Source organism: Neophocaena asiaeorientalis, unplaced genomic scaffold (assembly GCF_003031525.2).
Source record: "Neophocaena asiaeorientalis asiaeorientalis breed wild unplaced genomic scaffold, Neophocaena_asiaeorientalis_V1.1 scaffold82, whole genome shotgun sequence".
NCBI classification, from domain to species: domain Eukaryota; kingdom Metazoa; phylum Chordata; class Mammalia; order Artiodactyla; family Phocoenidae; genus Neophocaena; species Neophocaena asiaeorientalis.
In genome coordinates, this window is record NW_020173068.1 from 2677874 (window position 1) to 2691726 (window position 13853).

A 13853-nucleotide genomic window follows, 5' to 3' on the forward strand; every position below is an offset into this window, starting at 1 on the left:
TAAAAGCAGAGTGAGAGATTTCCAACTTTACGAGGAACATAGGACCTGGCTACAGAGGACCTGGGGTGAAAGATAGATCCAGATAGGAAGACAAAGGGATTAGTTCCAATGTCCAAATCCCAGACAAAGGAAGTCTGTGTCACTGTGCTGTACACTGGTAACTGCTCATCTGTGTTGAACGGGTAACGAGGTAGAAAAAGAAGTATAATTTAATGATGTACCTAGAATGGCTCTGAGGGGTGATTGGAAAAGGGCCTTCATGTAGGACAGCAGACTGCAAAGATGGGATAGGTAGCTGAGTTCAAATTCCAGTGTGTCACCAGAAGATAACAAGACATAAAAAGAAAGAGGGAAACATAACCTATTCAAGGAAACAAATTAAATCTCCAGACACCAATCCTAAAGAAACATAGATTTATGAATTACCAAACTAAGAATTCAAAATAATCATAATAAGGATGCTCAATGAATTAAAAGAGGGCACAAATAGGCAACTAAATGAAATCAGGAAAATTATGCATGAGCAAAGTGAGACTATAAACAAAGAAATAGAAACTATGTAGAAGGAAAGAATAAATTCTAGAGAGGCAGTCAAGATGGCAGCGTGGGAGGATGCGGAGTTTGCTGGACACTGGTGGGGGAACTCGACACACAAGGAGACGGGAGGAAGCCCCGAGCGACCAGGAAGGACGTGGTGGGGGAGTGAGGGGGGAAGAGAAGTGGAGGCTGGAGAGGACAAGCACCCCTGAGGGGCGGCTGGGAGATGGGAGGGGTTCCTACAACTGTAGGGACCCTTGAGGCTCGGTGGATCGGGGGGAACTTGCCTAGCATTTCTGATGCCCAATCAGGCCCCAGGAAGTCTGCTGGGGTGCCCAGCCAAGTCCTCCACCTACCGGGGCCCCCTCCAGCGACCAGGGTCCTAGGATCATAGGAGGGAGGACCGGAAGAAGAGGAGAGGCCAACAGGGAGGGACCCTCCAAGATCAGAGGATCAGGCAGAACGTGCCTAGTGTTTCCCTGCCCACTCGGGCCCAGGGAGCCTGCTGGGATCCTGAACCTGGCCCTCTGCCCTCCAAGGCCACAGGCACTTCTGGGCCCCTCCTGCTGCATTAAGCCTAAGCCCCACCCCCCACCACCCCAGAGCCTTTTCTGGCCCTGTGTGTCTTAAGCATAGGCCCCGCCCACTACCTAAACTCTGCCCCTGCCTAAGCCCTGCCTCCCCACTGTCAAGGCTTTTTTCACCTTTCTTTTTATTCCAACTCTTTTTTGCTATTGCTGTTCTGTTTTACCTCCCAGTTGTTGTTTCATCTATATTTTTATTTTTTTATTTTTTCTAATATATCTGTTAGTTTTCTAATCTTATTTTATTTTTTACTCTTTGTTATTGTTCCGCTCTTCTTTTTTTTTTTTTTTTTTGCTACCCCACGCAGCTTGCAGGAACTTGGTTCACGATCTGGGGGTTGGGCCTGAGCTCCTGCAGTGGGAGCTCCAAGTCTGAACCACTGGACTAACAGAGAACCTCAGACTCCAGGGAAGATTCATTGGAATGAGGTCTCCCAGAGGTCCTCATCCTGGTACCAAGACCCAGCTCTACCCAACAGCCTATGAACTCCAGTGCTGGAAGCCCCAGGCCAAACAACCAGTAAGACAGGAACACAATCCCACCTATCAAAAAAAAAAAATGAGATGACAAAATAATATGTCATAGATGAAGGAGCCAGGTAAAAACCTACAAGACCAAATAAATGAAGAACTAGACAACATACCTGAAAAAGAATTCAGACTAATGATTGTAAAGATGATCCAGAATCCCAGAAATAGAATGGAGGCACAGATCAAGAAAATACAAGAAATGTTTAACAAAGATCTAGAAGAACTAAAGAACAAACAAACAGACATGAACAACACAATAACTGAAGTGAAAAATACACTAGAAGGAATCAAAAACAGAATAACTAAAGTAGGAGAATGAATAACTGAGCTGGAAGACAGGATGGTGGAAATGATGGCTGAGGAGCAAAATTTAAAAAAAAGAATGAAAAGAATTGAAGACATTCTCAGACACTTCTGAGACAACACTAAACATACCAACATTCGAATTATAGGGGTCCCAGAAGAAGAAGAGAAAAAGAAAAGGTCTGAGAAAATATTCAAAGAGATTATAGTGGGAAACTTCCCTAACATGGGGAAGGAAATAGTCACCCAAGTCCATTCAGATTTGACAAAGAAATCAAAAACTTTACAGACAAGCAAAAGCTAAGAGAATTCAGCACCACCAAAAGAACTTTACAACAAGTGCTAAAGGAACTACTCCAGGCGGGAAACAGAAGAAAAAGACCAACAAAAACAAACCCAAAACACCCATTTATGATAAAAACTCTCCAGAAAGTGGGCATAGAGGGAACTTACCTCAACATAATAAAGACTATATATGACAAACCCACAGCAAACATCACTCTCAATGGTGAAAGACTGAAAGCATTTGGATTAAAATCAAGAACAAGACAAGGATGTCCCCTATCGCCACTCTTATTCAACATAGTTTAGAAAGTGCTAACCATGACAATCAGAGAAGGAAAAAAAAATAAAACGAATCCAAACTGGAAAAGAAAAGGAAAACTATCACTGTTTACAGATGACATGATATTGTACATAGAAAATCCTAAAGATGCCACCAGAAAACTTCTAGAACTAATCAATGAATCTGGTAAGGTTGCAGGATACAAAATTAATGCACAGAAATCTCTTGCATTCCTAAACACAAACAATGAAAAATCAGAAAGAGAAATTAAGGAAACAATCCCATTTACCATCACAACAAAAAGAATAAAATACCTAGGAATAAACCTACCTACGGAGGCAAAAGACTTGTATTCAGAAAATTATAAAACACTGATGAAAGAAATCAAAGATGACATAAACAGATGGAAAAATATACCATGTTCTTGGATTGGAAGAATGAATATTGTGAAAATGACTATACTACCCAAAGCAATCTACAGATTCAACGCAATCCCTATCAAACTACCAATGGCATTCTTCACAGAATTAGAACAAAAAATTTTACAATTTGTATGGAAACACAAAAGACATTGAATAGCAAAAGCAATCTTGAGAAAGAAAAACAGAGCTGGAGAAATCATGCTCCCTGACTTCAGACTATACTACAAAACTACAGTAATCAAGACAGTATGGTACTAGCACAAAAACAGAAATATAGATCAATGGAACAGGATAGAAATCCCAGAGATAAATCCATGCACATATGGTCACCTAACTTATGAAAAAGGAGGCAAGAACATACAACGGAGTAAAGACAGCCTCTTCAATAAGTAGTGTTTGGAAAACTAGACAGCTACATGTAAAAGAATGAAATTAGGGGCTTCCCTGGTGACGCAGGGGTTAAGAACCCACTTGGCAATGCAGGGGACGCGGGATCGAGCCCTGGTCCAGTAAGATCCCACATGCTGCAGATCAACTAAGCCCATGTGCCACAACTACTGAGCCTGTGTGCCACAACTACTGAAGCCTGCACCCCTAGAGCCCGTGCTCCACAACAAGAGAAGCCACCACAATGAGAAGCCCATGCACTGCAACAAAGAGTAGCCCCCACTCGCCACAACTAGAGGAAGACCATGCACAGCAACAAAGACCCAATGCAGCCAAAAATAAATAATAAATAAATAAATAAGAATGAAATTAGAATACTACCTAATACCATACACAAAAAAATAAACTCCAAATGGATTAAATGCCTAAATGTAAGGCTGGACACTATAAAATTCTTAGTGGAAAACATAGGCAGAACACTCTTTGACATAAATCGCAGCAAAACGTTTTTTGATCCACCTCCAGGAATAATGAAAATAAAAACAAAAATTAACGAATGGAACCTAATGAAACTTCAAAGCTTTTGCACAGCAAAAGAAACCATAAGTAAGATAAGAAGACAACCCTCAGAATGGGAGAAAATATTTGCAAACGGGACAACAGACAAAAGATTAATCTCCAAAATATACAAACAGCTCATGGAGCTCTATATCAAAAGAAAAAAAAAAGCCCAATTACAAAATGGGTGGAAGACCTAAATAGGCATTTCACCAAAGAAGACATACAGATGGCCAAGAGGCACATGAAAAGATGCTCAACATCACTAACTATTAGAGAAATGCAAATCAAAACCAAAATGAGGTATCACCTCACACCAGTCAGAACGGACATCATCAAAATTTCTACAAACAATAAATGCTGGAGAGGGTGTGGAGAAAAGGGAACACTTTTGCACTGCTGGTGGCAATGTAAATTGATACAGTCACTATGGAGAACAGTATGGAGGTTCCTTAGAAAGCTAAAAATAGAACTACCATATGACCCAGCAATCCCACTACTGGGTATATACCCTGAGAAAACCATAATTCAAAAGAACACATGTACCCCAATGTTAATTGCAGCACTGTTTACAATAGCCGGGACATGGAAACAATCTAAACGTCCAATGACAGATAAATTGATAAAGATGTGGTACATATATACAATGGAATATTTCTCAGCCGTAAAAAGGAATGAGGGCTTCCCTGGTGGTGCAGTAGTTAAGAATCCGCCTGACAATGCAGGGGACACAGGTTCAAGCCCTGTTCCAGGAAGATCCCACATGCTGTGGAGCAACTGAACCCATGCACCACAACTACTGAGCCTGCACTCTAGAGCCCATGAGCCACAACTACTGGGCCCATGTGCTACAACTACTGAAGCCCGGGTGCCTAGAGGCCGTGCTCTGCAACAAAAGAAGTCACCACAATGAGAAGCCTGCACACCACAACAAAGAGTATCTCCTGCTCACCACGACTAGATAAAGCCCATGTGCTGCATTTAACAAGGAACGAAATTGGGTCATTTGTAGAGATGTGGATGGACTTAGAGTCTGTCATACAGAGTGAAGTAAGCCAGAAAGAGAAAAACAAATATTGTTTATTAATGCATATATGTGGAATCTAGAATAATGGTACAGATGAACCTATTTGCAGGGCAGGAATAGAAACATAGAGGTAGAGAAAGGACATGTGGACACAGTGGGGAAGGGGAAGGTGGGATGAATTGGGAGATTAGATTTGACATAAATACACTACCATGTGTAAAATAGATAACTAGTGGAAACCTGCTGTAAAGCACAGGGAGCACAGCTCAGTGCTCTGTGACAACCTAGATGGAGGGATGGGGTGGGGGGTAGGAGGGAGGTCCAAGAGGGAGGTGATATAGGTATACATATAGCTGATTCACTTCATTGTACAACAGAAACTAACACAAAATTGTAAAGCAATTATACTCCAATAAAAAAATCAGAAAAAGAAAAGAAAAGAATAAATCCTGGAACAGAAGAATACAATAACTGAATTGAAAATTTCACTTAGACAATCAACAGCTGACTTGCCAGGCAGAAGAAAGAATCAGTGAACTTGAATACAATAGTTTCTACATTACCAAGTCAGAGGAGCAAAAAGAAAAAAGAATTAAAAGTGAAGAGATTCTAAAAAACCTATGGGACAACATCAAGTGGAACAACATACACATATGGGAGTCTGAGAAGGAGAAGAATGTGAGAATAGGGCAGACAGACTGTTTCAAGAAATAATGGCCAAAAACTTCCCAAATCTGAGGAAGTAAATGGACATACAAATTCAAGAATCGCAGAGAACTCTAGTCAGGATACATCCAAAGAGACACACACTGAGACACACCATAATCAAACTGTCAAATATCACAGAAGAATATAGAATCTAGAAAGCAGCAAGAGAAAAAGCAATGTGTTCCTATTAGACTATCAGTGAATTTCTCAGCAGAAACTTTGTAGGCTAGAAGTGAGGAGAATGATATGTTCAAAGAGCTGAAAAAAACTTTCAATCAAGAATACTATATGTATTCTATATACTATACTATATACTATACCATATGACCCCACAATCCCACTCCTAGGCATATACCCAGAGAAAACCATACTTCAAAAAGATACATGCACCGCAATGTTCACTGCAGCACTATTTACAATAGCCAGGACATGGAAGCAACCTAAATGTCCATCAACAGAAGAATGGATAAAGAAGATGTGGTACATATATACAGTGGAATATTACTCATCCATAAAATGGAATGAAACTGCAATTTGCAGAGACATGGATAGACCTAGAGACTGTCATACACAGTGAAGTAAGTCAGAAAGAGAAAAGCAAATATTGCATAATATTGCTTATATGTGGAATGTAGAAAAATGATATGGATAAACTTATTTGCAAAGCAGAAATAGAAATACAGATGTAGAGAACAGACATATGGATACCAGAGAGGGGAGGGGGGATGGGATGAATTGGGAGAATGGGATTGACATATATACACTATGTATGAAATAGATAACTAATGAGAACCTGCTGTATAACACAGGAAACTCTACTTAGTGCTCTGTGGTGACCTAAATGGGAAGGAAATCCAAAAAAAGAGGGTATATATGTATACATATAGCGATTCACCTTGCTGTACAGCAGCAACTAACACAATATTTTAAATCAACTATACTCCAATAAAAATTAATTTAAAAATAAAATAAAATAAATTGAGATGTAAGTGTAAAATACACACCAGATTTCAAAGACATCATAGGAGTAAAAAATGTAACATATCTTATTAATAATCATATTTATTACAAGTTGAGGTGATAATATTTTGGATATATTGAATTAAATAAAATTTGTTATTAAAATTTTTAAAAAGAATACTATACTGAGCCAAATTATACTTCAAAAAGAAGGATAAATTAAGAGTTTCAAAGATAAACAAAAGCTGAGGTTGTTCATCAACAGTAGACTTGTTCTACAAGAAAATGCTGAAAAAAATACTTCAAGTTGAAGCAAAAGTACAATGAAGAGCAATATAACTCCCTGATAAAGGTAAATGTATAGAGAAATACAGAATCTTGTAGTATTGCCATGTAGGTGTGTAAAAGTGGCATGGAATTTTTAAACAACAGGATTAAAATAATCATGAATCTGTATTAATAAATGCACAGTACAAAAAGAGGTAATTTGTGCCATCAATAACATAAAACAGGGGACAGAGAGGTAAAGAAGTAACATTTTTATATGTAATTAAAGGTAAGTTTTTATTGGTTTAAAATATAGGTCAACTTCAAGACATGTTATATAGTTACAATGGTAACCATAAATAATATACACAAAGGTAAATGAGAAGAAAATCAAAATACATAATGAAACAAATCAATGAAACAAAAATAAAGCAGCAAAAATAAATAAATAAATAAAGCAACAAGGGAAGAACAGATGGTCAATAAAGCTACGAGACATACAGGGAAAAAAATTTAATGGCAATAGTAGTAACTACATATCAGTAACAACTCTAAATGTAAATGGATTAAACACCCTAATTAAAAGACATAGATTGACCAGATATATTTTTTAAAAAAAGGATCCAACTATATTCCATCTGCAAGATCTTCACTTTTTATTTTTTGAATTTGGCTGAGCCACAGTGTGCAGGATCTTCACTGTCATGCACAAGACCTTCATTGTAGCATGTGGGATCTTTAGCTGCGACATGCAGGATCCTTTTAGTTGCAACATGCAGGATCTTTTAGTTGCAGCGTGTGGGATCCAGCTCCCTGACCAGGGATCCAATCCAGGCCCCCCGCATTGGGAGCATGGAACCCCAACAACTGGACTACCAAGGAAGTCCCAAGAGCTTCACTTTAGATCTAAAGATCTACACAGACTAAAAGAGAAAGTAAGAGAAAAGATATTCCACATACATAGGAGCCTAAACAGAGTAGGGATGGCCATACTCATATCAGACAAAATAGACTTTATGACCAAAAATTGCCACAAGCAACAAAGAAGGACATTATATGATGCTAAAAGGATATTAATTCACCAAGAAGATATAACAGTTGTAAATCCATATGCATCTAACATTTGAACCCCCATATATATGAGGTAAACATTGAAGAACTGAAGGGAGAAATAGACAGAAACATAGTAATAATATGAGACTTCAAAACCCCACTTTCATTTATGGATAGAATAATCAGACAAAAGAACAAAGGATCAATTGAACCTAACAGACATATTCAGAGCACTCCACCCAATGGTAGAATACACAATTTCTCCAGCACACATGAAACCTTCCCTAAGTTAGACCACAAGTTAGGCCACAAAACAAGTTTAACAAATTTAAGAAGATTTAATTCATACACATATCTTCTCTGACCATAATGCAATAAACTAGAAATCAATAGCAGAGGAAAACAGGAAAATCCACAAATGTGTGGAAATTAAATAATTCATTCTTAAGTAAGCAATGGATCAAAGAAGAACTTTAAAATATCTGGAGACAAATGAAAATGAAAACACAACATACCAAATCTTATGGGATCAGTACTAAGAGGCAAGTTTATAGTTGTAAACATTTGCATTAAAAAAGAAGAAATATGTCAAATCAACAACCTAACTTTATGCCTAAAGGAGCTATAAAAGAAGAGCAAACTCAACCCAAAATTAGCAGAAGAAAGAAATAGTAAAAATTAGAGCAGAGATAAGTGCAATAGAAAACAAGGGAAAAAATCAATAAAACCAAGAATTAATCTTTCTAAAGATCATCATAATCAACATACAAATACTAGACCACCTAAGAAAAAAGATAAAATACTTAAATAACCATAATTAGAAATGAAAGAAGGAACACTACAATAAATGTCATGGAAATAAAAAAGAGACTAATATTAGCAATTATATGTCAGTGAATTGGATGACCTACAAGAAATAGATAAATTTCTAGAAACATACAGCATAACAAGACTGAATCATGAAGAAATAAAAATCTGAATTTCCCTATAATAAGTAAGGAGAATGAAGCAGTAGTCAAAAGCCTTCCAAAAAAGAAAATCCCATAACCAGACGGCATCACTGGGGAATTCTATGAAAAATTTAAAGAAGAATGAATACCAATCCTCCCCAGGGTTTCCAAAAATTGAAGAGGAAGAAATACTTCAAACTTCAGCATTACTCTGGTATTAAAAAAGACAAAGACTCAAGAAAAGAAAACTACAGACCAGTATCCCTGATGAATGGTTATGCAAAAATCTTCAACAAATACTAGCAAATCAAATTCAATGCACATTAAAATGATTATATACCATGAACAAGTGAGATTTATAAATGGAATGCAAGGATGGTTCAACATATGAAAACCAATCAATGTAACACACCATAATAACAAAATGAAGAACAAAAACCACATGATTATCTTAATTGAGACAGAAAAAGCATCTTACAAAATTCAACACCCTTTCATGATAAACACACTCAACAAACTAGGAATAGAGGGAGATTATCTCAACATAATAAAAGCCTTACAGGAAAAGCTGACAGTTAACATCATACTCAATGGTGAAAGACTGAAAGCTTTTCCTCTAAGGTCAGGAACAAAGATAACAACTCTTGCCACTACTATTCAACATAGTACTAGAAGATCAATTAGACAAGAAAAAGAAATAAAAGGCATCCAAGTTGGAGAGAAGTAAAATTATCTCTATTTTCAGATGAAATGAAATCATAGGCAGAAAGCGCTAAAGATTACACAAATGGGCTTCCCTGGTGGTGCAGTGTTTGAGAATCTGCCTGCCAATGGAGGGGACGCGGGTTTGAGCCCTGGTCTGGGAAGATCCCACATGCTGCGGAGCAACTAGGCCCGTGAGCCACAACTACTGACCCTGCGCATCTGAAGCCTGTGTTCCGCAACAAGAGAGGGAGCAATAGTGAGAGGCCTGTGCACTGTGATGAAGAGTGGCCCCTGCTTGCCGCAACTAGAGAAAGCCCTCGCACAGAAACGAAGACCCAACACAGCCAAAAATTAATTAATTAATAATTAATTTAAAAAGTTTACACACACACAAACTTTATGACTAATAAATGAGTTCAGCAAAGTCTCAGATACAAAATCAACATATGATAATCAGTTGCGTCTCTATAAACTAAAAATGACCAATCCAAAAAAGAAATAAAGAAAATAATCCCATTTACTATAGCATCAAAAAGAAAAATTGCTTAAGAATAAACTTAACCATGGAGGTAAAAGACCCATTCAGTGAAAACTATAACACTTTGCTAAAAGGAATCAAAGAAGATATAAATAAATGGAAAGACATTCCATGCTCATGATTGAAAGACTTAATATTGTTGAAATATTCGTAGTACCCAAGGCAATCTACAGATTCAATGCAATTCCTATCAACATCCCAAAGACCTTTTTGGCAGAAATAGAAAAATATCCTAAAATTCACATGGCATCTCAAGGGATCCTGATAGCCAAAACAACCTTGAAAATGAATAATAAAATTGGAGACCTCACACTTCCTGATATCAAAACATACAACAAAGCAGTAATATTCAAGACAGTGTGGTACTGGCATAAATATAGATATAGATAGATATAGATGTAGATATATAACAGTAGAATAGAATAGAGACCCCAAAAATAAACCCTTCCATATATAGCCAAATTATTTTCAACAAGCATGCCAAGATCACTCAGTGGGGAAACAATAATAGATTCTGTAAATGGTGTTGGGGAAACTGGATACCTACATGCAAAAGAATGAAGTTGGACCCTTACCTTACAATAATATACAAAAATTAACCCCCAAAAATGGATTAAAGATCTAAATGTAAGTCTTAAAGCTGTAAAAATTCTAGAGGAAAATATAGGGGAAATTTTCATGACATTAAGTTTGGCAATGATTTTTTGGATATGACCCCAAAACCAAGGCAGCAAGCATGAAAATTGACAAATGGGACTACATCAAACTTTAATATTTCTATGCATCAAAGAAAACAATCAACAAGGTAAAAAGGCAACCTACAGAAAGGGAGAAAATATTTGCAAATCATATATCAGCTAAGGGGTTAATATCTAGAAAATTCTACAACTCAACAACTACAACAAAAATAACTTGATCAAAAATGGGCAAAAGACTTGAATAAATAATTCTCCAAATGAAGGAATACAAATGGCCAACAAGCATATGAAAAGATGCTTAAAATCACTAAGCAGAAATGCAAATTAAAACCACTATGAGATGTCCACACTACCCAAAGCAATCTATAGATTCAATTCAATTCCCATCAAAATTCCAATGGCAATTTTCACAGAAATAGAGCAAGCAATCCTAAAATTTGTATGGAACCACAAAAACCTCGAACAGCCTAAACAATCTTGAGAAAGAAGAACAAAGCTGGAAGCATCACACTCCTCATTTCAAACTATATTAACAAAGCTATAGTAATCAAAACAACATCATACTGGCATAAATACACATAGAACAATGAAACAGAATAGACAGCCCAGAAATAAACCACAAATATATGATCAATTAATTTACAACAAAGAGGCCAAGAACATACAATGAGAAAAGGATGGTCTCTTCAATAAATGGTTTTGGGAAAACTGACAGTCACAGGCAAAAGAATGAAACTAACCACTATAATACACCATACACAAAAATTAACTGAAAATGGATTAAACACTTTAATGTAAGACCTGAAATCATAAAACTCCTAGAAGAAAACAGGCTATAAGCTTTCTGACTGCAGTTTGGGTGATGATTTTTTTTTTTTTGAAACTGACCATGGAGCAGAGGCGACCAGAAAGCAAAGGCAACAAAAGCAAAAATAAACAAGTGGGACTATATCAAACTAAAAAGCTTCTGCACAGCAAAACCTGACAGCAGTTTGGGTGATGATTTTTTTTTTTGAAACTGACACCAGAAAGCAAAGGCGACAAAAGCAAAAATAAGCAAGTGGGACTATATCAAACTAAAAAGCTTCTGCACAGCAAAGGAAACTATCAACAAAATTAAAAGACAACCTACTAAATGGGAGAAAATATTTGCAAATCATATATCTTATAAGGGGTTAATATCCAAAATATATAAAGAATTCATACAACTCAACATCAAAAAAACAAACAACCCAATTTAAAAATGGGCAGAAGATCTGAATAAACATTTTTCCAAAGAAGACATACAGACAGCCAATAGGCACATGAAAATGTGCTCAACATCACTAGCCATCAGGGAAATTCAAGTCAAATCCACAATGAAATGTCATCTCACACCTGTTAGAATGGCTATTATAAAAAAGACAAAAAGTAACAAATGTTGAAGAGGATGTGGAAAATAGGGAACCTTTGTGTTCTGTTGGTGGGAATGTAAATTGGTGCAACCTCTATGAAAATCAGTATTGATCTTCTTCAAAAAATTAAAAATAGATATGCCATATGATCCAGCAATTCCACTTCTGGGTATTTATCTGAAGACAACGACAACACTAACTCAAAAAGATGTATGCACCCCATGTTCACTGCAGCATTATTTACAATAGGCAAAATATGGAAACGTCTTAAGCGTCCATTGACAGATGAATGCATAAAGAAAAAGCAGTGTATATGTACATTGGAATACCTTTCAGCCATAAGAAAGAATGAAACCTTGCCATGTGTAAAAATATGGGTGGATCTTAAGGACATTATGCTGAGTGAGATAAGTTGGACAGAGAAGGACAAATATTGTATGATCTTACAATGTGTAATCTAAAACAAACAAACAAAAAGAAGCTCACAGATACAGAGAACAGATTGGTGGTTGCCAGAACCTGTGGGGGCAGGAGACAAAATAGGTGAAGGAGGTCAAAATGCCCTAACTTCCAGTTATAAAATAAGTAAGTCATGGGGATGTAATGTACAGCATGGTGACTATAGTTAATAATACTCTACTGAATATTGGAAAGTTGCTGAGAGTAAATCTTAAAAGTTCTCAATATACAAATGTCAACTAATTGTGTTGTACACCTTAAACTAATATAATGTTAGATGTCAACTATATCTCAATTAAAAACTCAATTAAATTTTTAAAACCACAATGAGATATCATCTCACATCCATTAGGATGGTGACTATTAAAAGAACAAAAAATAACAAGTGCTGACAAGGATGTGGAGAGATGGGAACCCTTGGTCACTGTGGGTGGGAATGGAAAATAGTATGGAAGTTTCTCAAAAAATTTAAAAGAGAGTCTGTCATACAGAGTGAAGTAAGTCAGAAAGAGAAAAACAAATATCGTATGCTAACACATATATAGGGAATCTAAAAAAAAAAAAAAAAGGTTTCTGAAGAACATAGAGGTAGGACAGGAATAAAGACACAGACGTAGAGAATGGACTTGAGGACACAGGGAGGGGGAAGGGTAAGCTGGGACAAAGTGAGAGAGTAGCATTGACATATATACACTACCAAATGTAAAATAGATAGCTAGTGGGAAGCAGCTGCACAGAACAGGGAGATCAGCTCAGTGTTTTGTGACCACCTAGAGGGGTGGGATAGGGAGGATGGGAGGGAGACACAAGAGGGAGGAGATATGGGGATATATGTATATGTATAGCTGATTCACTGCTATAAAGCAGAAACTAACACACCATTGTAAAGCAATTATACTTCAATAAAGATGTTAAAAAGAGAACTATTATATGATCCAACGATCTCACCTCCAGTATATATCCAAAAGAATTCAAAGCAAGATCTTGAAGAGATATTTGCACGTTCATGTTCATCACAGCATTATTCTCAATAAGCAAGAGATAAGCAACCCAAATGTCCATCAACAGATAAATGGATAAATAAAATGTGGTATGTCCATACAATGGAATATTATTCAGATGGGAAGGAAATCCCGTCACATGCTACAACTTGGTTGAAGCTAGAGAACATTATGCTAAGCAAAATTACCCAGCCACAAAAGGAAAA